At 41.1% G+C, this 26,495-nt stretch overlaps 1 long non-coding RNA gene, 5 other non-coding genes and 1 pseudogene across 8 annotated transcripts in view; all 7 read left to right on the forward strand.

The window, feature by feature from the left end:
* LOC133234599 (uncharacterized) overlaps positions 1 to 19,475 on the forward strand; it is a 41,820-nt gene extending 22,345 nt beyond the window's left edge. For 2 of the 3 annotated variants that reach the window (XR_009732199.1, XR_009732201.1), the window contains 6 exons: positions 363 to 468; positions 1,311 to 1,360; positions 2,385 to 2,452; positions 6,932 to 6,985; positions 7,620 to 7,705; positions 13,375 to 16,850. This is a non-coding gene — a long non-coding RNA (uncharacterized LOC133234599). The other variant, XR_009732200.1, reaches the window with a different exon arrangement.
* Positions 1,692 to 1,767, forward strand: LOC133234797 (small nucleolar RNA SNORD113/SNORD114 family; annotated as a pseudogene).
* Positions 3,104 to 3,175, forward strand: LOC133234816 (small nucleolar RNA SNORD113/SNORD114 family). The gene has a single exon (XR_009732315.1). It is a non-coding gene; the product is annotated as a small nucleolar RNA SNORD113/SNORD114 family (small nucleolar RNA).
* On the forward strand, positions 4,322 to 4,393 carry LOC133234791 (small nucleolar RNA SNORD113/SNORD114 family). Its single transcript, XR_009732294.1, has one exon. It is a non-coding gene; the product is annotated as a small nucleolar RNA SNORD113/SNORD114 family (small nucleolar RNA).
* On the forward strand, positions 5,139 to 5,213 carry LOC133234803 (small nucleolar RNA SNORD113/SNORD114 family). The gene has a single exon (XR_009732304.1). It is a non-coding gene; the product is annotated as a small nucleolar RNA SNORD113/SNORD114 family (small nucleolar RNA).
* LOC133234831 (small nucleolar RNA SNORA79) lies at positions 7,069 to 7,214 on the forward strand. The gene has a single exon (XR_009732328.1). It is a non-coding gene; the product is annotated as a small nucleolar RNA SNORA79 (small nucleolar RNA).
* Positions 8,076 to 8,149, forward strand: LOC133234823 (small nucleolar RNA SNORD113/SNORD114 family). The gene has a single exon (XR_009732320.1). It is a non-coding gene; the product is annotated as a small nucleolar RNA SNORD113/SNORD114 family (small nucleolar RNA).
* Positions 19,476 to 26,495: the final 7,020 nt, after the last annotated feature.

Raw genomic sequence — 26,495 nt, forward strand, 5'->3', positions numbered from 1 at the left:
TAATTGGATCAATGAAATAATATATAAAGATGAAATTGGTGAAACTTTGTTCAGCCATAGAAAAGTGGTTAGGCAAGAAATGCTATTAATATACATTAAAAACAAATGTAAATTAGGAAATTTATGGTACAGGCATGTTATTCTTTGGCTGAGAATGATATGGTTATGGATAAGTAAATTGTTTATGTTCTCTATGTCTTGTGTCTATGATCTGTGTCAGTGTCAAGATTGATATTGTTCATTTACTTAGGAGAAACTAAAGTATAAATGATCCCAATTCACTACCTACTTAAATGATTAAATGGAACATGGAATTCAAAGACTAATTAAACTGATATCTTAATGTCTTTTTTATCTTCTAGTTTTATCTTCTCCTCCTTAGGCTTGTCACCGTGGGTTAATGTAAGGCTTCCTCGTGGTCATGAATTCTGTGGTTGCATTTGATGTGTTAAGGGTTAGGAGAACAAAGTGAGTCATAGTCAAACCTCTTCTTGGTTTTGTGGTTTTCATTTTCACTGCATTCTTTAAATTCTATAAAAAAAAATAATCGATGATTGTGAACCATGGCCAAATAGTAGAAGCAGGGTTAACATGAAACATTATATTAATGCATCTGGATAGGACACTTTGAGGTCAATTGATGACAGTTTCTGTGGGAAGTCCTTCTATAGACAAATCAAAGAGCCAAGGACCTTCCTTGTTTTAAGTTTTTGTGACGATGAAGCACTTTTTAAAAAAATATAGTTAATAGTGAATGGACGATCAGTAAAAATGTGTTGACATGAAGGAATTATGGACAAACAATGATGACTTGTGGTATGAGTCTTTGATGAGGAACACCACAGGTCAACACAAAAAATCTAATACTTTCCCCTCTTTTGAAGTGATCCTTTAGGGAGATGCCAGGCATATATGGGGATCATGTTCTTAGTCTTTGTGTACAGTAATATCTAAAATTATTATTATTAAGAAATCAATGTCAAGATAAACAAATATGTAAGTGAATAAATATGAAACAAGGAAATACTGTTCATTATAAGTATTATAAAGAAATCTGATGACGTAAATTGGAATGGAAAATAAAATAATCAAGTGTATATGTCTTTGAGTGGGAATAATAGTGATGATCGTCATTTATTGATAAAGTTACAAAGTTGATATTTGGTTTATTAAGAGCAAATTAAATAAGTATTACTGTAAATTAATAAATGCCTAAATGACTATGCAAATGAATTGTGAAAATTCTGAATCAATGGAGAGAAAGTCTCAACATTTTTATCGTCTTGTCTGCTTGATCCTTTTGAGAATAGATGCTGAAACTGATTTTAGCCTCTGTTGTCACCAAGACTGTGAGACCAAGGTGAGTAATGGTCAACATTATTGTTTTGAACTGGATCATCTGTTTAAGGGTATTTACAGTATTATTAGAAAGTATTAAATTCATTAAAAAGTTTATCATGGCCTAATGATAAATACAAAGTACTATGTTGATTAATCAATAATGAACATGATTGAGGTCTATTAATTAAAAAGGTTTAATCTATGTGGAAAATGATTCTGCAAACTGATGTTAAATATATCCTTGATCTTGTCCTAGAGATTTTATGAACCATGTATTATTTTTATTTGTATCAATGCATTCATAATTTAATCAGCACAAACATACAAATGAAGAGGAATAGATCCAGTCATGGGCCAGTGATGATGACTGATGATAATGGAGTCATGGGCGATGAGAAAATATGTGTCTGAAACTCTGAGGTCCAACATGGAACAAAATTAATCTATTCCTCTGTTGAAATTGTTTCTGTACAAAGATCATATTCTTGTATTGATTGTGATCAATATTGGTCATATTCTTGTATAGCCTTAGATTTGTTTTTAATAATGAAATTAGCTTCCCTCCCAGTTCAGTTGGTAAAGAATCCTCCTGCAATGCAGGAGACCCCTGTTCAATTCCTGGGTTGGGGAGATCCGCTGGAGGAGGGACAGGCTACCCACTCCAGTATTCTTGGGCTTCCCTTGTGGCTCAGCTGGTAAAGAATCCACTTTCAATGAGGGAGACCTGGGTTCGATCCCTGGGTTAGGAAGATACCCTGGAGAAGGGAAAGGCTACCCACTCCAGTATTCTGGCCTGGAGAATTCCATGGACTATACAGTCCATGGGATTACAAAGAGTTGGACACGACTGAGCAACTTTCACTTCATTAGACATATATGGATAAATTCATTAAAAAAACAATGGGATGAAATGTCATGCAATTAGGAATGTATGTTGTGTAGCAAAAGGTATTGATAATGAAATTGAAAGCATTGATGCCTACTCAGAAATGGTGATTGTGTCTTAATTTGTTTTACTGTGTGCTCTATGCTGTGCTTCTCAGAACAGATGCATCTTCCACCGTCATGAGCTCTCCGGTTGCCTGTGTCTAATAGGAATACAGAGATTAATGTGAGTAATCATGAAGTTGCTTTCTCAGTTTCTGTTTTTTTTAAGTTATTCATTTAAAAGTGTGAAATATATTTAGAGAATGCAGCTCTAACTTAGTGATAAATAGAGATAGAGTTAACATTATATTGATATACATAAGAAAAACTGAGGATAATTAACAAGAGATGTATCGTTGCGAGAAGAATTCTATATATAGATTACGGGCACAAAAAGTATTCTTGAAATTTTGTGAATCATAACTTTAAAAATTATTATTAGGGAAATAATTATTGGATCAATAAAGCTATAGAAATGAGTTTTAAAAAGGGGGGCAATATTAGATCAATTATGACCAATGTTGACGTATAAGTCATATATATGTGTGCCTGGAAGATGGTCCAACATGAAAAATTCTAGTTTATTGTCTCTGCTTCACTTGACCCTTTCAACTAAGGTCAGGAATGTATGAGGAGGCATAGTACTATTGGGAAGATCCCCTGGAGGCGGGCATGACTACCCACTCCAGTATTCTGACCTGGAGAATTCCATGGACTGTATAATCCATGGGGTCGCAAAAAGTTGGACACAACTGAGTGACTTTTACGTTCACTTTCCTTATTAATGAATTAATAAACAAATATAGATGCAAATGAAGAGAAATTTGACCAGTCACTGTCTAATGATGATGTCTGGTGTGTGAATCACATACAATGAATTCTGTGTGTCCAGAAGTCTGAGGTTCAATGCAAAAGAACTCATCTATTCAGCATACTTTAAATTACTGTAGATAGATTTTAGTATTATACAGTGATCTCTTTCTCGGTCTTTGTGCTCATGAATTTTAAAAATATAATTATAAATGAATCAATGGCAGAATAAATTAGCAAATGTATAAATGAATAAAGATGAAGAGGGTGAAACATTGTTCATTAATAAAATATTTAGTCAGGAAAATGAATATTAATATATTGAAATAGATAATAAAATGGACTAAATATATTATGTCTTAAATTACGCATATTTTCAGTGATAAGTAATAACCAGTAATTGCCCTGAGTCAGTTGCATGTTTGATGTTTATTGTATTGAAAGAAAAATAAAAATTACTATGAATTAATAAACACTTAAATGACTCCATACATGGAGACTGGAAATTGTGCAACAATGAAGAGAGGAGAATATCTCAGCACCAAGCTGATCTCGGGTTCTGCCTTGGTCAAGATTATGTTGCCTATGTTAGGAAAGAGAACGTGGTGAGTAGTAGTAGTCAAAGATCTTATTTTGGTTTCAGTTATTGTTTGAGTAAAGATGAGCCTGGTGGGCTACAGTCCACGGGGTCACAAAGAATTGAACATGGCTGAGCAACGAAGCACGCACGGGTGCACACACACACACACACACAGTGTATATGGAAAAAGCTTCTTTAGCCAGAGTTCAGGAATATTTAAGGATTTCATGGGTATATTTTCTTAAATAATGTGATTTTTATTAATATCCATGATGAATGATTTAATTGATACAAATGTAACACAAATGAGTAAAATGAGGGTCTAACATGGGTCATTAATGATGACCAGCAGATATGAGATTTGATCAGTTATGAATGAAGCAAAAGTGGGACAATATTGAATCCATGTCCTCTGGAGGAGAAAATGGCAACCCACTCCAGTATTCTCGCCTGGAAAGTTCCATGCACAGAGAATCCTGGAGGTCTACAGCCTATGGGGTTTCAAAGAGTCGGACATTACTGAGCACACACACATACAAATAATCTAAATGTCCATCAACTGGTGAATAGACCAGCAAAATGTGGTGTATCTATGCAGTGGAATACTATTCAGCAAAAAAAAGGAACAAATTATTGATAATCTATGACTCTAAAAAGGAATGCTGGATCAGTGATAACTACTGGTGATGTTTAAGTCATGTACAATGAATAAGTGTCTCCAACTCTGAGGTTCAACTGGAAAGAATACTGTAAACTAATGAATATTGAATGACTGAGTCTAGGAAAGGTGGAATGCAAACAACTAATAGATAGAAGATCTCAAACTTTATTTTTTGTTCTTTTTTGTGCTGTTCAGAATGAACACTCCTGCACTGATTTTAGTGTTCTGCCATGGCCCCAACTCAGTGTTGTGTCAGGAGCAGGGAGACCAGTGCAAGCCACAGTTAAAGTTCATGTCATGGTTTGGTTGGTTTATCATGGTCGGTGCATTGGTAAGAAGTAGGAAATAGAATCAAAGCAGGGCAACTTAGTCCAATAACAGGGCTTGAGAGGCCAAATTGTGTCAAGGCATCCATGTATGAAGCACTGAGGTCAATTCAAGAAACAGATCTCGTTTCTGGGAAATGATTTGATAGGTAGATCTCAGGGATATCAAGGTTCTTGATTTTTTTTTTCTGATTCATGTATATTTCTTTTTAGTCATAACTTAATAAATCAGTAGGCAGAATATAATGAAGAAAAGGGACTTCCCACGTGGCTCTAGTGGTATAGAAACCCCCTGCCAATGCAGGAGACATAAGAGACATGGGTTTGATCCCTGGGTCCGGAAGATCCACTAAGGGAGGGCATGGCAACTTATTCCAGTTTTCTTGTCTGGAGAATCCCACCATCAGACAGGCCTGGACGGCTAAGTCCGTGGGGTCACAGAGTCGGACACAATTGAAGCGACTTTGCACTATGAAGAAAAAGATTCTGTGCTTGAACCTTTGCTAATGACTGATGGTGTCGGAGTCAAGGATGATGAATAATACTTGTTTGCATATCTGAGGTCCAGCATGGGAAGAAATCTAATCTATGGCTCTGTTGAAAATGATCCTATAGACAATTGTTACAAATATTTGATTATCCTGTTTGGGGGCTTTTTTGGGTCATGGGTAATGATTGTATTAGTATAAGTGAATTAATGCATAAATGTGGCCAGGCCTAGAGCAGTGATTGCATAGGTAATGGAGCACGTGTTATTAACCTATTTTGGAGGAGTTAGTATTCACATTGCTTATCTCTCAGAATGCAACACACAGAAACAGACGCGTGAATTGTCAGTTTCACATTCTCAGGTGTCTTTGGTCTGCTGGTTATTTGTTTTATTACTAATTAGGAAACATGTTTATAAAATTAAATAAAAGATTAAGCACTGTTTAAATTAAAGAAGGACACTGATAAAAGTTTGTTAGGCAGCACGAGCTATTGTGCTCACAGAATTCCATTACAGAGTTACACTGTCTGTTATCAGTTTGGTAATGAGCAGCGAACTGCGCATGTGTTACTATTATTCATGCTATGGCATTGAGTGTGTGCAGTTTTATCATTAGAGTGCATAAATGAATAAGTTAATAGCAATCAGTCGCTCAAAGGGACAAAGCCTGGGCCAGTAATGAGCATGTCTTGAAATAATTATGATTTAACCAGTGCCGCTTAAATGATGTCCCTCTTAGAGCAGAAATTCTGTCTCTTGCTGGTTTGGGTAAGAAGAATATTGAGGGACTTCCCTGGTGGTTCAGTGGTTAAGACTTCACTTTCCAATGCAAGGCCTGTGGTTTTGATCCCTGGTTGAGGAGCTGAGATTCCTCATGCCTCATGGTCAAAAAATCAGAACCTAAACAACAGAAGCAATATTGTAACAAATTCAGTAAAGAGTTTAAAATATAGTCCACATTAAAAAGAATCTTAAAAAAATGTTTAAAAAATTTATCGTTGAACTAATTAGATTAAAAGAGGGGTTAACTTTCTGCCAGCTGAAGCAAGTGGCACACCCAAAGTTTTCAGGTTAGTCTCAATTTTCTCACTCTGCATCCATTAGTGTATTAGAGCAAAGTCGAAATCTAGGCTGTTTCATTCTTTTCAATATTTGTTTTGTGCTCCCCAGAGTGACTCCTCGTAGGTAAATGTCGTGGCTAGGGAGTCTCTGGAGAAGAAGCCTGTAGGCCTGTATAATGGTAAACAGAGTTTTCATCCTTGGGCTACCCGTCTGTTGGATTACAGAACAATGGATAAAAGGCTACATCTGGACACAAAATTTTAAAAGACCAGAGATGAGAATGAATTACACATGAAGGATTAGGCTGTAACCAGTCAATACAACTGTTGAGCTGCACATTTTTAAATATCATCCTAGAACCACACCCCTTGCATTGGAAGGTGAAGTCTTAACCACTGGACCAGGAAACCAGAGGAATTTCCTGTTTGGGGTAAGGTCATTTAGACAGAGAAGAGTCACAGTCAGTGTTCTTGCTCTCGATCAGTGGTGAGTTCTAGTTTGTTAAGAGAAATGGAAATAAATAATGAAGTAAATTAGTCAAAACCTAAATAGCAAGTCAATCAAGGGGAAAACATGGATCAACGGAAAGAATTTTTTTCCTTTCTATATTTCTCTTTTTCAGGACAAGAGATATTCTGTCATTTCATTTAACATTTTAATTTATAAAAGAATGCCTATTCATTTCTCCTTCCCCACCCCCCCTTTTTTTTGGCTATTTTCTTTGTCCTTCATAGAATGGACGTGAACTACTAATCATTCTCTAATGATCAAGACCTTCATAGTTGAAGGTGAGTAATAGCCAAGTTCTTGTCTTCTTTGGGGGAACCTGTTTAGGATATTCAGTGTATGGTTTGAAAGTATGGGATACATTTGATGGCTGTTCCTCTCACTGCTTTATACCTTGGGTAGTGGGATTTTAGTCCATCATAGAGCAAGCAGATTTGTTTTCACCCAGAGCACCATGCGGATGGCTTGCCTATCTGATAGTGACTCCTGGTTTTTGCAAGTCGAACAGTTGAAAAAAAGGAAGGACAGGACATAACCAAAGAAGGTCATAAAAGGACCAATGATAAGACTGTGTTGTCAACCGAGGTCCGTGTTGAATCTGATTCAACACAACAGGAATCTTTTACAAAATGAAGTTCTAACCTCTTATCAATGTCAGTAAAGGGCCCAGAGTTCTTGTCTGCAAGATTCATAGTTCTTATGTTGGGTGGTTCATTTAAGGGTGCTTATTATGCTATTAAAATGAACTGAATACATTAATTAATAAAATGTAGGTCCATTCATTCATAGAGCCAGAGATGAGAGTGTAGTATAAATGATTGTTTACAATTAATTATTGTCATGGTTACCTAGTGTTCACTAAATTAAAACCCGAATCCAGGCATTTTCATTTGTCAACATCTTTTCATTCCACAGGGTGGATCGACTGTAGCTCATTAAGTTACTCTCCAACCATGACGAGCTTTGCCTAATGCCTCTGGGGAAGGAGCACACCATGCCATGTGAGTAATAAAGTTCTTGGTTTGGGTGGTTAGCTTGTGGGTTTCCACTGTATCATTAAAAAAGAATAAATGTAATTAAAATTAAATGCCACGCATAGACCTATGATGAGAATGTGTTATGAGCTGAAGTTTGTGATTAACACAATTTAGCACAAATGAGATAAAAGGAAAAAAAAAAACTGAGCTTTCCCATTCATTTCAACACTGATATGTCCCCTTTCGTGTTTGTCCCATTCCTCTCTTAATGATGATCTAGGCTGTTACTCATTTAGGAAGTCAGTACTCCATTTGTTGAGTTAGGACTGCGGATTCATGGCTGTTCATTGTAACATCTAGAAACTGTTCAAATTAAATGCTGAAAGACCACACCTGGACCAATGATGTGAATGGAATGCATCTGAATGAAAATTATGATCAATCACGTTTGGAACCCCTGAGGTCCATGGTGAAAAGACAATTCGTGTATGACTCTTGGGGGAATCATCTCAGGATGTTGGAGAATCTAGTTGAGAGAGTTCATAGATACTGGCTTTATACTATCTGTAAATAAATGAATAGATCAATAAATATATTGAAAAGAAAAGAGAGGTCAAAACACAGACCAACATAGAGGATATTTATAAAACAAGGAATATAATTACTTCAGTTCTGAAATTAGTTTCAGTTCAGTTTGAAACTTCAGTTCTGAAATATAATTACTTCACTCACTCAATGTGAACTCCATGGCTCCATTAAGAAGAGGCACATTAAGTTGTTACTGGTTTGTGTGAGACACAGCTAAGCTAAATATATGTCCTTCTCTTAGTTTGAAGTGGGTTTGATTCATGAAAGAAAAAATTTAGGATTAAAGAAATGGTTAACTAAGTGAATGAGTATAAAATATGAGCCAATGATCAGTGTATGTTTCATCTGTTTTGTGCCCCAGAATGACTGCCCCTTGGTTATTTTAGCTATTATTTAATGATTAGTTATTATTTAACTGTTACCTATGTGGTCAAGGAGAATATAGATCAAAGTAAGTATGAGATTAAGTTTTTATTCTTGGTTTGGCCATTTTGTTTATGGATGATAAGTATATTCTTTAAAAATAGATGGTTTCATGCAGTTATAAAACAAATCAAAGATTATGCTGGCACCAAGGATAAGAATTTGTTTGAGAAACATCATAGTTAATTCATGTTGAAAAAGGAAAAAAAGAATTTCATTTGAAAATAGATTTAGTGCTACCTCTTAAAGTAAAAAGGGCATAGATGAATTCTAGACTTAGTCAAAGATATTATTCTTGGGTTGGTTGTGTTTTCCTTGGGTTTTTAATAATTAAACAAATTAAAGATAAACAGGCTAGTAAAATCCCAGTGGCCACTCATGACCAATGATGAGATTATTCATGAAACAAAGATTTGTTTAATTCAACTGTCTACCCCTCTGTTTAAGGGGTACACAGAGAGACTTAATAGGCAAAGTTTACCCTCTTGTTTATGTTTTTATTAATTTACTTTTAACTGGAGGATCATTGATTTACAATATTGTGTTGGTTTCTGCCGCTCGTCAACACGAATCAGCCATACGCACCCTTTCTCGTTGCCTTCCTGCCCGTCTTCCCCTCCATCCCACCCCTCCAGGCTGTCACAGAGCACCGAGCTTGAGCTCCCTGCCTCATACAGCAAATGCCTACTTCCCCCTTGTTTAGAAGCAGATTCTTTGCTATTGATTTTATTTTTGAAAATGAGTACCTGACTACATTAATAAATAAGTAAAATTCGTATATAAAGAAAATTAAAATGCCAAGATTATTCCAATGATAAAATTTTGTGAAACAATAATTGTGGTCGACCCAGTTTTGCTTCTCTGAGATCCATTTAACCAAGAAGATTTAATCCATCAATATTAATTCTGTGTATAGTGAGGACATAGAGGTTAAAGTATTCGTTGTGTTCGTTCTTATATTTTAGTGAGTTAAATCTATGACAAACTAAGAAAGAAGAGGACCACTGGTGAAAATGTATTTTGAAACAAGGATTATGATTATTGCAAGTCTACATTACTGAAATGTATGAAATAAAACATTTTAAAAGATATTTGTTGTAATGGTACATAGTCTGTAGTTCAGGCTTCCTGGGTAACTCAGCAGGTAAAGAATCCGCCTGCAGTGCAGGAGGGATAGGCTATTCACTCCACTATCCTTGGGCTTCCCTGGTGGGTCAGATGGTAAAGAATCTGCCTGCAATCCAGGAAACCTGGCTTTGATCCCTGGGTTGGGAAGATCCCCTGGAGGAGGGCATGGCAACCCACTCCAGTTTTCTTGCCTGGAGAATCCCACGGACAGAGGAGCCTAGCAGGCAACAGTCCAGAGTCGCAGAGTCGGACACGACACAGCGCCTAAGCACAGGGCAGCACAGGGTACAGTTCTGCTCTGCGTGTTGCACTGAAATTATTTGGATATTTTGCATACTGAGATCATAATTCATTACTTGGATTATTTTTTTACCCTATCTCAGGGCAAATACCAGTGATCTGATGGGAGGTGATGGCAGGAGGTCCCTATACCCCAGATTTTAAAAATTTTTCTGGCACTTGGTATCTGAGAGAGTGCAAAAATAACCAATACTAGGGTAATAATTTCAGCTCAGCAAGTATAGATCCAAATGCATGTCAGGCTCTGTATTAGTCATGGCATTCATATCTAAATCAGATCTAGTTCCAGCCATCAGGTAACTCTTTGGGATTAGGTGGGATTACTGATAAATATAATTCAGTATAAGGGCAAATACATGGGTTTTCCAGAAGCACAGAAGGCAAGACCCCACTTACATATCACATGCTTACATATCACATAAAAGAGAAGATGCTTGAGCCAGTAACCGAATCCCTGGTTTGTAAGATCCAGGACGTTAGGAATTGCACTCCTCATATGCACTGCATGTGGAGCACTTGTAATATATTCGTTGAATGAGTTGTTGAATAAATGGTATACATGATGAATGAATGACGCAGTGAGTTAGTGAATGAATGAGCCTTTGAGTAAACAATGGAATGGAAAATTGAGTGAACATGTGGAGTATAAGAATGAGGGAATAAATTAATAATGCATTGAGCAAATCAATGTGTGTATGTTACATTCTTAAGTGGATGAGTCTCTGTGTGGGTAAAACTGTCAAGAGGTGGATGGTGAGGTCCAAATAGGTCAAGGAGGGAATGGACCAAAGACTAGTAGGTCAACAGTCCAATAAGTGAAAGTTGAGTGAATTAATAAATGGATTCCAGAACGAGTTTATCAATGAATGCTTTAGTAGAAGTTAGTAATGAGGGGATGAATAAGCTAGTGGGTTGATGAGGAATCAAATGAATTAATTGATGAATAAGTCAAAAAATGAGTGAGGGAATAAAGTCAGTAAAAAGCAGACCAAGTTGAATAATTTAACTAATGAGTACATAAATCAATGCATGCACAAATTAATGAGGGAGTGAATAGGCAAATGGATGGGGGAATGCATATATTAGAGTTATCGAGGGAAAGGATAATTATTGAGTGAGTCAATGACTCAGTGAATGAGTATGTCATCCAAGAATAAATGGAGCGCTCTGTGAATGGAAGAGTGAATAAGTGAACGCATCAGTAAATGAGTGAGCAAGTCAGTGACCCGTGTGTGAGGCAGTGAGTGGAGCAGGTCCCACTGGGCTTCCTTCCCTGACCACTCAGCCACACCCCAGCCTCAGGGCACATACTAAATCCCCGGGGCTACCCATCCTCCTCCGCTCACAAGCATTCGTTTACATGTCTCCACCAAGCTGACCTGCCTGCACAGCCGAGAACTGGGTCAGATTCTTCTCTGTCTCCACAGGGCCTTCCCAGCCTGAGCCTAGGAGGCGCCCAGTAAATTACTGCTGAATGAATGAACGAAGAGCTAAAAATACATGTGCTTTTGTGGAACTGGGATGGCCCTTCTGAGAACGGCCAGGAGCTGTTCTGCGCGGAGGTGGTGGTGTGTCAGATGGTCCACAGCATTCTCCCACCCGCGTGCAAATTCTCCCTCGAGTCCAGTTTCCTGCGTCCAGTGCCAGACAGTGAGACAGGATCCTGGCAGTTCCGACTGCCCTGGACCTCGGCCCATCCTTGGGCAACGTTGGCTCGGACTGGTGGAATGGAGGCCCTGGGTCTTCCCGAAAGCTGCCCCGGCCTCTGCCAAGACAGGAGGTCGAAAATAACAGTCTTGTTTTTGTGCCTCCAGCGAGGGGGCTGCTCCTCCACTTCCTCCTGCTTTCCAGCTGCGGGACAGTGGGTTAGACGGGGAACACCCTGGACCTCCAGCCTCCCCATCACCTCTTAGACAAGGATAATGATACCTCCCTGGCTGGATTGTCCTGAGAATTAACCTTGTCTGTGTGTGTGTGTGTGTGTGTGTGTGTGTGTGTGTGGTCAGTCACACGGTTGTGTCCAGCTCTTTGTGGCCCTATGGACTGTAACCCGCCAGGCTCCTCTGTCCATGGGATGCTCCAGGCAAGAATACTGGAGTGGGTTGCCATGCCCTCCTCCAGGGGATCTTCCTGATCCAGGGATCGAACCCAAGTGTCTTGCATCTCCCGCATTGGTAGGCAGATTCTTTACCACTAGCAGACACCTGGGAAGCCCAACCTTATCTAGCAAAAGCTTATGAGGCTCTTCTTACCTAATATAAGACCTGTCCTGTACATAATGCGATACCAGGGAGGGAAGAGATGCGTTAGAAATTACTAAGGAGCTGTAATAGATGGTGTCACCTGCATTCATTTAAAAGCTCCCAAATGGATGTGGTACCCATATTCCCCTGTCCCAGAAGAACGAGGAGTTCAACTGAGTTTTTACAGAATGCCAGTTAGGATGAGACCAGACTACTCACCTTTCAGGCAGCATTACGTGCCCTCTTCAAGAATGAATGAATGTACAAAGGAATGATTGTGAGGCCATGCTGGGGGGCAGATTACCTCCCTGGCAGAGAATCGGGGTCCTTGGCACCAAGGACTGGCACCTCCTCATGACTGAGGCTGGTCCTACTCTTCCAGCCAGCTCCATTTTGCCTTCCACCTGCGACTCATTAAGAGATATGTAACCTTAATCCTTGAAATTGCCTGGGATGGAACGTGTTTTCACTCGATGGGTTGAACATGGGGATTTTATTCCTTTCTTAAATAAATCTCACTCCCCCAGGAAGTTTGGACAGAATGTAAGCAGTCGGACCAAGGGCTTGAAACTGAACATTTTGCAAAAGGCCCATTTCAAAATTTGAAACCCAGTGGCCACCGGCCAGAACTGAGTCTGGTTTGTGGGGGTCGCTGAGGCCTCCTCCCCAAGAAGGGAAGGGAAGATTGAAAACAAGCCTTCAGCTGTCATTGAGTAGGCTGAGGGTTTGCAAGACAGAATTCCGCGGTTTGGTTTTGCTTCTCTGATGAAACTGGAGCGGGCTGGGTCAGCCTCATCAGCCCTTCTTTGAAACTTTTTGTTGGAGGCCTTAGACCCTCCAGAAGCCAGAGGGGACTTTGAGCTGGTCGTGATATCAATGGGACACGTGTGTGAGTGCTGGAGGGGCCGACAGTCCTCGCTGAGTGGACGCTGGCCCCAGCCTGGCCCCCCGAGGACAGGCGATTCCGTTGTGTCTCATTCTTTTCTGACTTCTTCGTCTTCTTTCTACCAGGAAGGACAGCAAGGTGTGCCTTTGGGGACATCACCAGGCCTCTCCAAGTCCCATGCCCGTCATCTGTAAAAGGGAAGTCAAATTTCATTCATTCATTCTGCCAGCATCTTGAAAGTGTGAAGAGCTGTGCCCTGACCGAAGCACGTGGCCCCTGCGTGCAGCTCCCTGCCCTGTGCAGCGTGTGAGCTCCGTGTCACGTGTTCTTCTCCCGTCCCTGCCCTTGAGCCTCAGCGGTGCTGTGGGTTTTCCTTCCCGCGCAGAATCTCCCCACTGGCCTCCTCCTCCTCACGTCTTCCCTCCCCTGGTCTCCCAGGACCTTGGTCTCCCCCAGGGACCCTCTCAGGGGTGTTGCATCCTTCTTTTCATCACCTGAGTCTTGCAGTTGTAGCCAGAGGCTGCCTAGCCTGGCCTCAGTTTCCCCATCTGCAGATTGAAGCAAGGATGACAGCACCAAGCTCTGTCATCCCCCTTGCGCCCACTGGGGCAAGAGAAAATCTATCCCATCGCATGGATCCTTCCAGGCCCTTGAGCCTCACTTGTAATTTGGGGGCCAGGTTTTATTTTCTTTTCCTGCAGATCTAAGGCATCTCCCAGCTCGTGTGTTTTTTCAACATGATACAGTGAGCATCCGTTAGCTTGGCGGGGTCTGGGCCGCGTCCCCGGCAGATGGCCCCGGTGTCAGCGTGAGCTGCTGGCAGCTGCCCGGAGGGGAGGAAGGTGGGCCCGCTTAGATGTGTCCCAGCTGTGGCCCCGACTGTCCCCTCACTTCTGCTGAGAGGCGAGTGGGGAGGTGCTCTGGGCATGGAGCCTGGTGTCTGCTGTTCCACCTGTGGGATTGGAGGCTATATCTCCATTCATGCCAGGGTTTGGGTCCTGAGAGCATCACAGCACGGTTTGCGGTTTGCGTGTCAGGATGAAAGAACTGAACCAGTGCTCTTGGCCAGGTCCACCAGTTTGGTAACTTTGGTTACCTGCAGAGAAGGGTTATAAAAACCCTGCAGAGAAGTATCTAGAAAATGCTCCTCCTGTTCCTAATAGTTGCCCCAAACAGCTCGTTTCAAAATACAAGGATCACAGGGCCCTGCCCATCAGGGGAGCTGGTGCAGGGCCACCCTGGGTCTGCCTGAGCTCGCCCCCTGCCCCAGAGCCCACTTGGTGCTCACTTGCCCCCAAGCCCTGGCTGCCAGGACCTCTGGGAGAAGATCAGTTGGGTCTGGTCTGCTGTTTGGACCAGGCCATTTCCTTCCCAGCAGGGAGAGCCGGGCTGAGCCTGGTCCCCAGGTCAGGAACGGCGAGGCGAGAACTGATCAGGGTGAGAGGTGGAGAGCCGGAGCCCAGCTCCCAGATCCAGGATTGGGGGGTGCCCACCTCTAACAGCAGGGCTGCAGGGGGGCCCTGTGACCCCGGGGCTGCACAGAGTGGCCACCTCTGGGTTGACACTCTGGTGGGTTTATGAATGAGCAGTACCTTCTTAAAATGTCGCCTAAAGGGGATAAACTGAAAGAGCCATCTGTGGACCAGTGATGGCTGGTATTGGGATTGAAGACTGTCATCAGTCCAGTTCCGTGTATCCCTGGATATAAGGATGATGGCAGCGATGCTAATACTAGTGCTGCCTCGATGGGTGGAAGGCTGAGGGTGCTGATCGGCTCAGCCAGTCACATGGGCCCCCGTGTTTATCTTGAGGAACATCCAGGCTGGCTGAAACTCTCCATCCTCCCCTCTGCCGTGCTCCAGCCTGAGTTTCTCGTCCTTCGCCCATTCGCACCTAGACCCGTGCAGCACCCCTGAGTTCCATGCCATGGCTGTTCGTTTCTCGTTGGATTAGAAGCATCCCAAAGGTGGGAGCGGCTCTGCTCCAGCTCCGTGTCCCCAGGGCTGGCCTCGCCATTCCCAACAGCCCTGCTGGGGCTGGACACTGCGGTTGTGGTTAGACATACGCTCACACAGTTGGACTTGGTTTTGTGACTCAGCCCTCTTGTCTTGGAAGGTTGTTTACACGGAGCCCGTGGAGGTGTGGTTGGCGGAGCACAGGACTTCCCCTGGGTGATTCCGATGGGTGTATCCCTTCCTTCGCTGGGTGAGTTCTGCTTTTCTGGGTTACACTCTTAAGAGGCATGTGTGCCGGTGACTAAGCGTCAGGCATGGCCTAGGAAAGATAAAGCCGGAGGGGATCCTAGGAGAGCTGGGGCACACATGCAGGTCCCAGAGGGCAGGTAGCGGTGGGGCCATTTCTGGCAGCTGCTTCTCTGAGTGGAGGGTGAAGCCATTCAGAAGTTACCCAGGGCAAAGAGGTGAGGTCAGCTGGGGCCCAACTCCAGACACCTGGCCTTCATCCCTGGTCCGATCCAACTGGTCACTTTGCAGCTGACTGGACACCAGAGTCCTTTTTAGGACTCAGGGTTACCTTCACACCCTTGCCCCACACTGAATCTTTTACAAATTATGCAGATAATTTCATTTCTGTAGTGGAGAATGAAGAAGGGGGAGTCATGTGAGTTTTTCCTAGAAAAGATACTAAGCTGATAACTAAAACTTATTACATGTAATAATTCTAGAAAAAGAAACACATTTATTGCAAAACACTGAACAGAACAAGAGGAAGAACAGGACTCACCCTAGTCTCACCACTCAAAGATGACCACTGCCAGCACTTTGAAGACCAGCTTCTGGTCTTTTGGTTTCACCTGTAAATTGCAAAAGTGAGTGTGTGTGTGTGTGTGTATACATATGTACACACATTTTTAATTGGGTTCATCATAGCCATCCTAATTTTTCACCTAAGTAGACATCCTAAACATGTCCCATGCCATTAAGTAATTTCCTATCTTATGATTTTTTTTTTACCTAGTATCCTAGCAAATGACTATATCATAATTAATTTAATTGACGCACTCTTGTCAGATATTTACATGATTTTTAAAAGTTGGATGATAGAAGTTGGAGTGAGCAGCTTTGTTTTTCCATCTTCACGTATGTCTCTTATTTGTACTCGTAAGAGTGGAGTGGCCATGTCAAAAGGTGCGAGCATTTTATGGCCAAATTGTCCCCCTTGAACTTTGTACCAATTTACATTCTCAGAATTAGTTTAACAAGTGACTTTCTCTGGGAATTATCAAGGTTTTAAACATTCATCAATTTGCCAAATTTCATTCTTCTCATTTTCAGTTCTTTTATTATCTGTGATAAGAGCATTTCCCCCATATCTTTATTGGTTCTCTATAGCTGAATTGCCAGTTCAGTTTCTTTGCTTTATTCAGCTTTCATTAAGTTTTATTTTTGTCAAAGTCATGCATATGCTTCATTTTAAGAGTCAAATAGCTTTACAAGATTATGTAGAAGCATCCTTCTCCACTCCAATTCCATATCCACCTAAGCTACAGCTTTTTACTCTTTTAAATGGTTCTTTTGACATTTACAACAATTTTTCTAAGTAACATTCTGATTTTTCTAGTTCTCAAAAAAAAATTTTTTTTTTTGACTTAGGCATTACCTTGACTTTTCAACCACAGAAAATGAAGATTGAAATCTTTCACCTTTGGCCTCAACACACACAAGAATACCTGTCTGTCCCCTTCTTTTAATTTATTTAGCTCAGTTTTGGTTTGATCAGTATTCCGTCTTTATATATTACAACAGTGTAAATACTTGAGAGTTCAGCAACAGCACTGTGATTTTTTTACTTTTCCTTGCAACTTTTGTTTTCTCTGGAGTCGATAATTTTTTGGTTTTGTCTTTCTTTTTTCCTTCTCTCCTTGGTTGGTTATTAATGAACTTATCCCAAATTCATCTCCAGCCTTTCATGTCATCCAAACACGTTAGTGTTTTTCGTTTTATCTAATGTGTTTATCTTTTTGAAGACCTCTCTTCCTGGAGCCTCCTTCCCTCTTTTGTTCAGGATGGGTTCGTCTTTGGGCTTTCTGCCCTTACCGTGGAATCACTTCCTCATTTCTTCCTGGGAATTCTCCTTGGTCGGATCCCTAGTTTTGTAAATCCTGTGTTATTCTCATTTTTTGTTCACTCGCTTGTTTAGCTAGAGTGCATCCTCTAGCAGTTTCCTGGGAAAGGGTTCATGGGAGGTACATTTTTGGAGATCTTTCACGTAAGAAAAGGGTGACGTCTAGTCCACACTGGCGGTGATAGTTTAGCTTGGTACAGAATTCTCGTTGGTACCTTTTTTCCCCTTCAGATTTGAAAAGCATAAATAGCTGTCTTCTGGCTTCCCGTGATATTGATCGGAAGTCTGAAGACTTCTGACTCCCATCCCTTGTATGTGATCTTCCGTTACCCTCCCTTTCCGGAACTTCTGGCCTTTTTTCACTGTGTTGTAAGTTTCATGTGTGTATATTTCGATGTGGTCTACATTTCATCCGTTTGGCCAGGCCCTTTTGATCTGAAAGCGTATGTCTTTCAGTTGTGGACGTCTCTTGTTCAGTTCCTCGGACAATGGCCTCTCATCTGTTTTCTCTTGAACTTATATTGTTTGTATGTAGGATCTCTTTGACAGGTTCTCTGCTTTTCATGTATTTTTCCTCTGATTTTTGTATCTCAATCTCTTTGTTCTCTTACTGAGCAATTACTCTGTCTTCATCTTTTAATCTATTTTCATTTCTGCAGTCTCTGATTTTCAAGAATTTTTTATTACACTCTAAATATTGTTTTATTGAATTTTGTTTCATGGATGCAATCGCTTCTTTGACATTTCTAAAAATATTAATATTAGTTTTTTGAAATTATCTTTCTCTGAAAGAATCTTCAAACTTTTTTTTTTTTTCCTGTTTTTTCCTTCCAAGTGTGTGTCATTGACTAACTTTCATTTTAGGTTCTTTTCTCAACTCTCTGGTTGTATAGATAGATATATAGAGATAGATGATATTGACAGATATATATATACAATGCACACATCCAGATAAACTACAGAACTATTTGGAAGCTCTCAGTATGTGGTTGGGTCTTGTAAACTATGGAGTTTACTGTAGAGAGAGCTAACTGGTCTTTGTATTGTGGAACCCCAGGTTTTAGCATTTTTATGTCTTTTTCTTTTAGATTGATTGGATGATCCAAAGAGTTTCTGATCTAGAATTTTACTAATTGCTGGTGCTCTGTGAGGTTTGTGAAGGAAGACTGAGTGGTCTGAACATCCAGCTTGAAGAGTTTGCCTTCTTTCTCTTTTGATGTAGGGCTCTGGCCCTCAGCTGTGCATGCATCTCTGCTCCAGTCACCTCTGCTTGCTCTCTGCATGTAATGCCTTTTCAGTCTTCTCTCCAGGTTAGGGAAGGCTTTGCCTAACAGGTGAAGACTGGGGGCTCTGTCTTCTTCTTTAACAGACTTTTAGCCAATTGATCTTATTTAGGCCCAGGCTTTCCTGGAGGTTCCTGAGACTTCTGTGGGTTCTCTTGACTGCACTGGCCTTTATTTCAGCTCTCCTCACTGCCAGTCCAGGGTTCCCAGCTCTGAATCAATTCCAAATCTCCTGTTGTCTTGTGTTTGTCTTCTGTACTCATGCTCAAGATCAAAATCTCTGCACTTTCATTTAGCGCAGTTTCAAGAGCAAAGGCTGGTGTATATAGCATATAGATATATGCTATTCACTATGCTGAACTGAAAGTCATTTACCCATCTCTCTCTCCTGCTGTATCTTTTGTTTTTATTTTATTAATACCTTTCAAAGTAAGAATAGTAACTGTTTTTCCATCCTATGTTACCAATATCTTGCCCCCGCCCCCATTTTTCATTTACCATTCCATTTTGTTCATGGAGCATTTAACTTTTTATTTACAATTTTTATTTTCTAAAAAATCTATCACTAATTTTTTCTTATAGTTACTTCTTACTTAGAAAGACATTTCCTACCCCAAGCTTATATGTTTAGTCACATTTTTTTTCCTAGTTCCTTCATGATTTCTTCTCTATATTGAATCTTTACTCCTTTAATTGAATTATTGTAGGAAACGACTTTTTGCTCCATTTCCACATGCTACATGTTAGATAGTTTTTGTTCCTCATTGTGGCTTTCTATTTAACATTAATCTGTCTATTCTTATCCTAGTATTGCTGTTTTAATAGATCATATTGTTAAAATTTGTATTATTATTTGATAGAAATAGTCTTCCTTCATTCTTATTTTTCAAGATTTTCTTGATTAGTCTCACTTGTTATTTTTCCAGGTGAATTTTAGTGATATAGTGAAGTTAAAAACATTCCTTATAGATTTTCTGTGAAATTTTATAAATTATAAAGAGAATTGGTATGTTTTGACACTTGGGCTTTACATCTTTTATAGTTTATAATATATAGTCACAATTCATCAAATTTGACGAATTCACAATTTGTTATTGAGTTTATTTCAAGGAACTACGTATTGCTTCTGTTGTGAATTTTTCTTGTATTTTCTAACTGGTTATTACTGGTATGTAGGGAAGAGATTATGTATCTATTATTATTGTCTATCTCATTAAATTTTCTCATATGTTCTACAAGTTTTCAGTTGAATGTTTTGGAATTTCTAGGTAAAGTGTCATATACAATTATAGAAAAATTTTGAAAATATTTTATCTCTTTTACTTTTCTTTCTTGTCTTATAGTATTGTCTGGATCTTCCAAAACATTAAATTGTTGATAACAAATCTTTGTCTCATTTCTGGTTCATGTTAACTATGATAACAGGTACTTTTTAAGGCTGTATGTTTTTTATAATGCTAATTAAGTATCTACTTCATGTATGATTAAAATCAGGAATGGATTAGAATTTCCTGAAATACTTTTTTGATATCTGTAGAGATACTTGTGTTGTTTTTCTCCATTGATCTATTGATGAAATGAATTATAATAATGTTTCATAACTTTGAAACATTTTTGGGTCAAATTCTACCTGGTTTTCGTTTATTGTTCTTTTAATATACTTCATGATTTGGTCTGCTAGTATTTGGAATTAAAGTTTTGGTCATTTGATATCAAAGTTATGCTAGCTTTGTAAAATGAATTAGGGAGTGTTCCATCTTTTTCTGTGTTCTGTACCATATGTACATCATTTAAATGATCTATTTCATGGAAAACTTGAAAAAACATAGCTATATAACTCTCCTGGGATAATTCTGGCAACCTTTTCTATTTCTTCTGTATTTATTGGATACTTTAGATTTCCTAAATCTTTAGATTGTTTGCTTCTTTTTCTCATATAGCTTAGTGTTTACGTGTGCAGGCACTGGAATCAGACAACTTGGGTTCAAATTCTTGCTCTCTCATTTCTCATGTGACCTCAGGAAAACTATGTCTTCTCCCTAATTCTTAGTTTGTGCACTTGTTAAATGGATAACAAGACGGCCGCTGTGAGAATTAAAGAGATAAAGTGTCTTGCCTTGAGTCTGGAACATAGTGAGTGCGCTGTGATTCTTTTAAAGCCAATATTAATCCTAGGAAATAATCTATGTTTTGAGATGTAAATACTTCTTAGTATAGAATTGTAAGTACTATTTGTATAATAAAATTTATTTCTATATCGTCTTTATCATTCTTAATTTTGGACGTGTGGACTTTGTTTTTTACTAGATGAACTACAGGAGTGTCTATTTTGAGATTTTTCAAGGAATCAGTTCTTGGAATAAGTTGTCAATTTAACTTTTTTGTGTGTGTGTTCAAATTCACCAATATCTGCCTTTATCCTTATGGACTCCTGCCTTCTGGTTTCCTTATTTTGTGGACCTGTTCATATGTCCTTTCTGTTATTCTTCTTTAATAATGAAAGCATTTCATAATATGAATTTGCCTCTAGTTGCAATTTTGACTGCATGTGATGAGTTTTAATATGTAGTCTTTTCAAAATTTTAAACTCTTTGTAATTATGCTTTCAATTTCTTGTAATTAATGCTTTTCATTTCTTCTTGTTCTTAGAAGAAATGATTATCTGAATAAAATGTGCAAAAATGGAACTTACTTTTTAAATTATTTTCTACTTTATTTGGGTTGTATTGTTGCTTATACTTTCTTATTAAATTGTGATCTTATTTTATCGTGGTTAGAAAACGTGGACACACAAACTACTTTGAGAATTTATGGATGTCTTCTTTGTGCCTTCTTTTATCACTTTTTTGAATGACTCGAGGGGCCTTTAAAAGTAAGGTGACATCTTGTTTATAGGTTTTGATGTAAAGGCATTTCATTTTACAGGCTTTTCAGTTTATTCTTTTGGATTTTCTTAGTAAAAAATTATGTAACCTATAAAACAATCATAATTTAAACCTCACTCTAAGAGTTTATAACATTTATCTATTTTTTTGCCTTTGTTATATTGATTAGAACTTTTTGAACAGTATAAACTAATATTGAAGAAGTAAACCTTTTTCTTTATTTCTCATTTTCTGTTAAATATGATGTTGCTTGTCTCTGGATCCGAGGTATTTTTCTCATTTTCTTTTTGCCCACTTGATGACTTTGGACTGAGAGGTTTTTGGAAACTGTGCTTCTATTTCCCCATCTTTGGATGCTATTTTATTCCTAATGTAAATGTTCGTGAGTGTCATTGCTATGGATGGTACCTTCTGTCTCTGAGAGGTGTTTTTCATCAACCTATATAATGACTGTGCTCTTGGGTACTTGAAATTCAGAAGCACTTCTGCTTCATTTCATTTGTTTTCCTGAGTCTGGTAACCCTGCTTTCTCATATAATTGTTTCTGAAAGTCTGTATTCAAGGCAAAGTGTTGTTTGAAAGTTGAATCAGAGACTTGTGTGTTCCAAAGAATTCTGCTCCTCGAGAGCTCAATATTCTGTACCTTTCCAGGCAATTTCTAGCATTCCATGGATGTTCTTTAATTTTATTCTTTCCAAACACATAGTTGACTGCCTTAAATTCAATTATTGAAACTTAGGACTGGCCATATTGGGTTCGCCTAAGGATTTCCGTGTTTTTCTTAATTTCTTAAGTACATATGAGATCTGTACTCTTACCACTGATATCACTGATTTTCTTTTTTCCATTTTCCACTTATTTTTATACAACAATAAGAGCAAAATGTAACTAAATACTGGTTTTCAACGGCAGCCAAGCCTTTTATTCAGTCCAAATATTACCCAGAAGCCCAAGAAGTAAAATAGATCAGATCAAGGCTGCCCTGTTTGGAGCTGGATGGAGACCTTGAGCTGTGGGCACCATCCTGACAGTGGTGGGGGTCTCAAGCACCCCTAAAATACCATTTGAAAACCTGCACAATGAATCATTTAAGGAATTGCACAAATAAGTTGAGCAAATTGCTGTATATGCAAAACTGAGGATGCTGCCGACAGGAAGCTGATTGCTGGCCGTCGGCTGCTGTATGAATTCCGTGGTTTTTTCAGATGTCATTGCATGATTGTGTGGGCTGCCTGAGAGTCAAATGCATGAAAATGGATGCCCATTCCTTGGGTTTGATTATTTTTTCAATTTGTTGAATGTGTGCTTCAAATAGACAACATAGAGTTGGCTTTGAGGATTTTTGACTTGAGTTGGAAACTCCTTTTAAGGGTGTATAACTCACATTTGTTTTCTGGATTTTCTTGTTTTAACTTCAGAAAATTGCACTTAAGGCTTGTTTTCTTTTTTCACCCTGAGTTTCTTTCCTGCTGTCTTATATACACCACGTTTTTCTTGGGCTTCAGTGGTCGCTCGGTTGCAAAGAATCCACCTGCAGTGCAGGAGAGGCAGGTTCGATCCCTGGGTCGGGAAGATCCCCTGGAGGAGGGCATGGCAACTCACTCCAGTATCTTTCCTGGAAAATCCCATGGACAGAGGAGCCTGGAGGGCTACAGTCCATGGGGTCACAAAAGAGTCGGACATGACCTAGTGACTCAACAACAACAACGTTTTTCTTAAAATTGTTTTTTGATGATTCAAAAAGTATACAATCAGTTTCTAAGTCTATTAGTGCTTACACCTCAGTTTTGTTTGTTTGCTTGTTTTTTAAACAGCTTACATCTAAGTTTCTCTACAGTAAAAATGAAATAGTTTTTTTTTTTTTAAGTGAAATGATTTTGTGCTCCCTCTGCCCTCTGTGTAATTATTAAGTTGAGGATGTATCTGTTTCTTCTCCTTCCTCTTGTGTATCCCCTCCCAAATACTAAGAGGTGAGTGGGTCTTTTCACCATCTCCTCTGCTTGCCTTCCCCGCCTGCTTGCCCTCCTCTTTGGGAGGAACACGGTGCTTTCTGTGTCCGGGCCATCCTGCAGGAGCTGAAACCCTGTCCTGTTTCTGGACTCAAAATCCTCGCCGCAGTGCTGCTCCGTCATCACGCGTCACTCTGCGGATTGTGTCTGTCTCTCTCCCATCCTGTGAGCTCCCGGGAGGCAGGAACACAGAAATCGCTCCAGGGCCACCTTGGGCTCCTCACGGGACTGATGTTGGCACATGTGTGTTCATGGCTGTGTGTCTGCAAGGACATCAATGAACAGGTGAATTAGTGGGGGAGTAGATGTGTGTGAGGGGGTGAGTTTGTGAGACGGAATACGCGAGTGGATGGGTGGGTCGATGTGCCCTTGAAAGAGTGGGTGAGCCAGTAGACGTGCAAGGGAGTGGAGTGATGCCTGGGGTCTGGGGAAGTGAGAAGAGCCACCCTCTGGGGTCTGGAGGGGGGGAGGGAAAGGTGGGCTTCCTTGTGTCTCTAGTGGTCCAGGATGCCAGTGGAGTGGCATGTCACTTTATCCAGGACAAGGGTACTTTCTGGGTCCATCTTTGCTACTCAGAGTTGTCCATTCTTTCCTCGCCCACTACTCAGTGGAATATCTGATGCTGGGCCAGGGACCCCCTCCCTGCGTCAGAGGAGCCCCCATACCAAGGAGCGATGTGACTGGCTTCCTCCCCGATCCCGGACACAGAGAACATCAAGGCCATCCAAGAGAACCCCCGTGGCTTCCCCACATCCTCCCCGGCCCCTTGCTTCCCTTTCCCTAGGACCAGTGGAGGAGGTGACCTCCTTCTGGCCCAGCAGCACCTGCCCCAAAGCCTGACTCCATTCTTCAGCTTCTCAGGGGTCTCCCACTGCCCTTTCCAGCCCCCACTTCCTACAGCCTTCCCATGGGCTCCTACCAGGCTGTGATCCTTCGAGTCTAAAAAATCTCGAGCCACCATCTTCTTGGTGGATCCTTCATGTCTCATTTTTGTTTGCTCTCTGACCCTACCTTTCCCCCAGAAGTGCCTCCATTAGGACCGTCGGTGACCCGCATCCGATTGCCGACTCAGCATCTGGACTAGGATTTCTTACCAGCGCTTTGAACTCGGAGTGTTCAGCAGTGAACGCCTGCCCCCGACCCATGCTCGTAGGCGTGCTCCCAAGCCCAGAGGTGTGCTGCCCAGCCCAGAGGCCCTCTCCTGGCTTCTGTGACCAACACTCGCCCAGATGCTTTCCATGGTCTTACCGCTCCCCGTTCCCCACCCACACCTGGGACCTTACCACGTCTCTTCCACTCGTCTTCCTAACTTCCCAAACATCCCACTTCCCCCCATGTCCATGGCTCCTACTCTGTCCAGGGCACCACTCTGTTCTTTGAGCCTCCTGTATTCTTTCTCCCTGCTTCCACTTTTGCCCCCAGCAATTTCTTTTCACATTTGCAAGAGATATCGTATAAAAACGCCAAACTCAAGTTCTTTATCCGTTCTTTTTCTTGGCTTGAGGATAAAATCCGTAATCTTTAAACTTTGCTGTAAGGCTCTAAATGATCTAGACCTCACCTGGCTTGATCTCTGGCACATTTCTGGCTCTCATGCTCCATCTGGTCCATGAGACCCCTCTCTAGTCCACACTGCATCCATGCCTCTGCTTCAGTCTTGCACGGTCCTCTCTTGTTTCTCTTCCTGGCTTAGCTTCCTCATCCTTCATCTTTTACTTTATCCTTCTTCTAAGAAGCTTTCTCTAAAACGGTCAGACCTTCTTCTTACACGTCCCTGGTTTTTCACATTTTGGCCCCTTTTAATTTTGAAATCAATGCTCTGCCTTAATTATTTCCACATGAGTCTCCTCTGATAGCTTAGAAGCTCCAGGAGGACAGAGATCATGTGTTATTCACAGTTCCAGCAGCTCATGGGTGTTTGATAAACATGAGCTTGTTTCTTTGACCACGTGGGCAGGGAGCTGTGGAGCCTGCCCCCTGCAGGGCCAGGGGAAGCAAAGGTTGGAGCTGGAGGGTGGGGTCAGGGCTCAGGGAGCCCAGGGATGAGGATGGGGGCAAAGGCTGATGCCTTGAATGCAGTTCCAGGCAGTTTGGTCTTCAGCAGCTGGACTGTGAGCAGGTGGTGCCATGCAGTGGGCATCAAGACTTAACGGGACAGCCGTGCCCTACTGTGCTGCCTGGAGCCGGCCCTACCCTTTCCATGGTGATTACCCGACCTCTCGGCTGTGCCTCCCATTCATCCAAGGTGGTTGTATTGGCAGTTGGGCTATGAGAAGGGATGGAGAGACCCAGGGAAGACCTCAGGGAGGAGGTGGAGGTGTTCAGCAGGATAACGAAGAGCCCATTTCACACCCAGCCCTGCAGCTCAAGTCTACAAGGGTGGTGTGGCATGTGGTGAGGACTGTCAGAGCCTGGGTGAGCTTGCGTAGGTCGTTACCCAGAAGTCAAGGGCCCCCTTTCACACATGAGCTCTGCTCTTAGAGCTTCCCATTCTGCCATGCAGAGCAAACCACTGCCCATCCCTGTGATTAAGACACCGTTGACCGTGCCATGGCCAAAGCACAGTCAGCGTTGTGTGGTTTGCCTCTTCTCGGTCTTTCCGAGTTGGCGTGGCCTTCCTATGGGAGATGCTAGTTCAGGAGGGTGGCACGTCTTCCATATCAGAACTGCTCCCCCACAATTGAGGGGAGCAGTTTGTGTTCCCCACGTGCCTGCTTCCTAATGCCAAATGGGGCCTCAGAAACCTTAAGCCTGGAAGCGACACCAACTTCAGGGACAAGCCCTGATTCTGGGGTCAGCACCACTCCATGGTTCCTGCAGAGATGGTAGACTATGGAACGTAGGCTTTGTGATTTTTGACCTATGTAACATGGTCCACTAACTCTCAGTATCCAATCCGTCCTCGGAGGGCACCCCGGAGGTGTTGCCAACGTGAGGGAAGAGGACACTGGGTTTAGCCGTGGCCCTACTCTGCGGTCACCCCTGG

This window comes from Bos javanicus, chromosome 21 (genome assembly GCF_032452875.1).
Source record: "Bos javanicus breed banteng chromosome 21, ARS-OSU_banteng_1.0, whole genome shotgun sequence".
Taxonomy (NCBI): domain Eukaryota; kingdom Metazoa; phylum Chordata; class Mammalia; order Artiodactyla; family Bovidae; genus Bos; species Bos javanicus.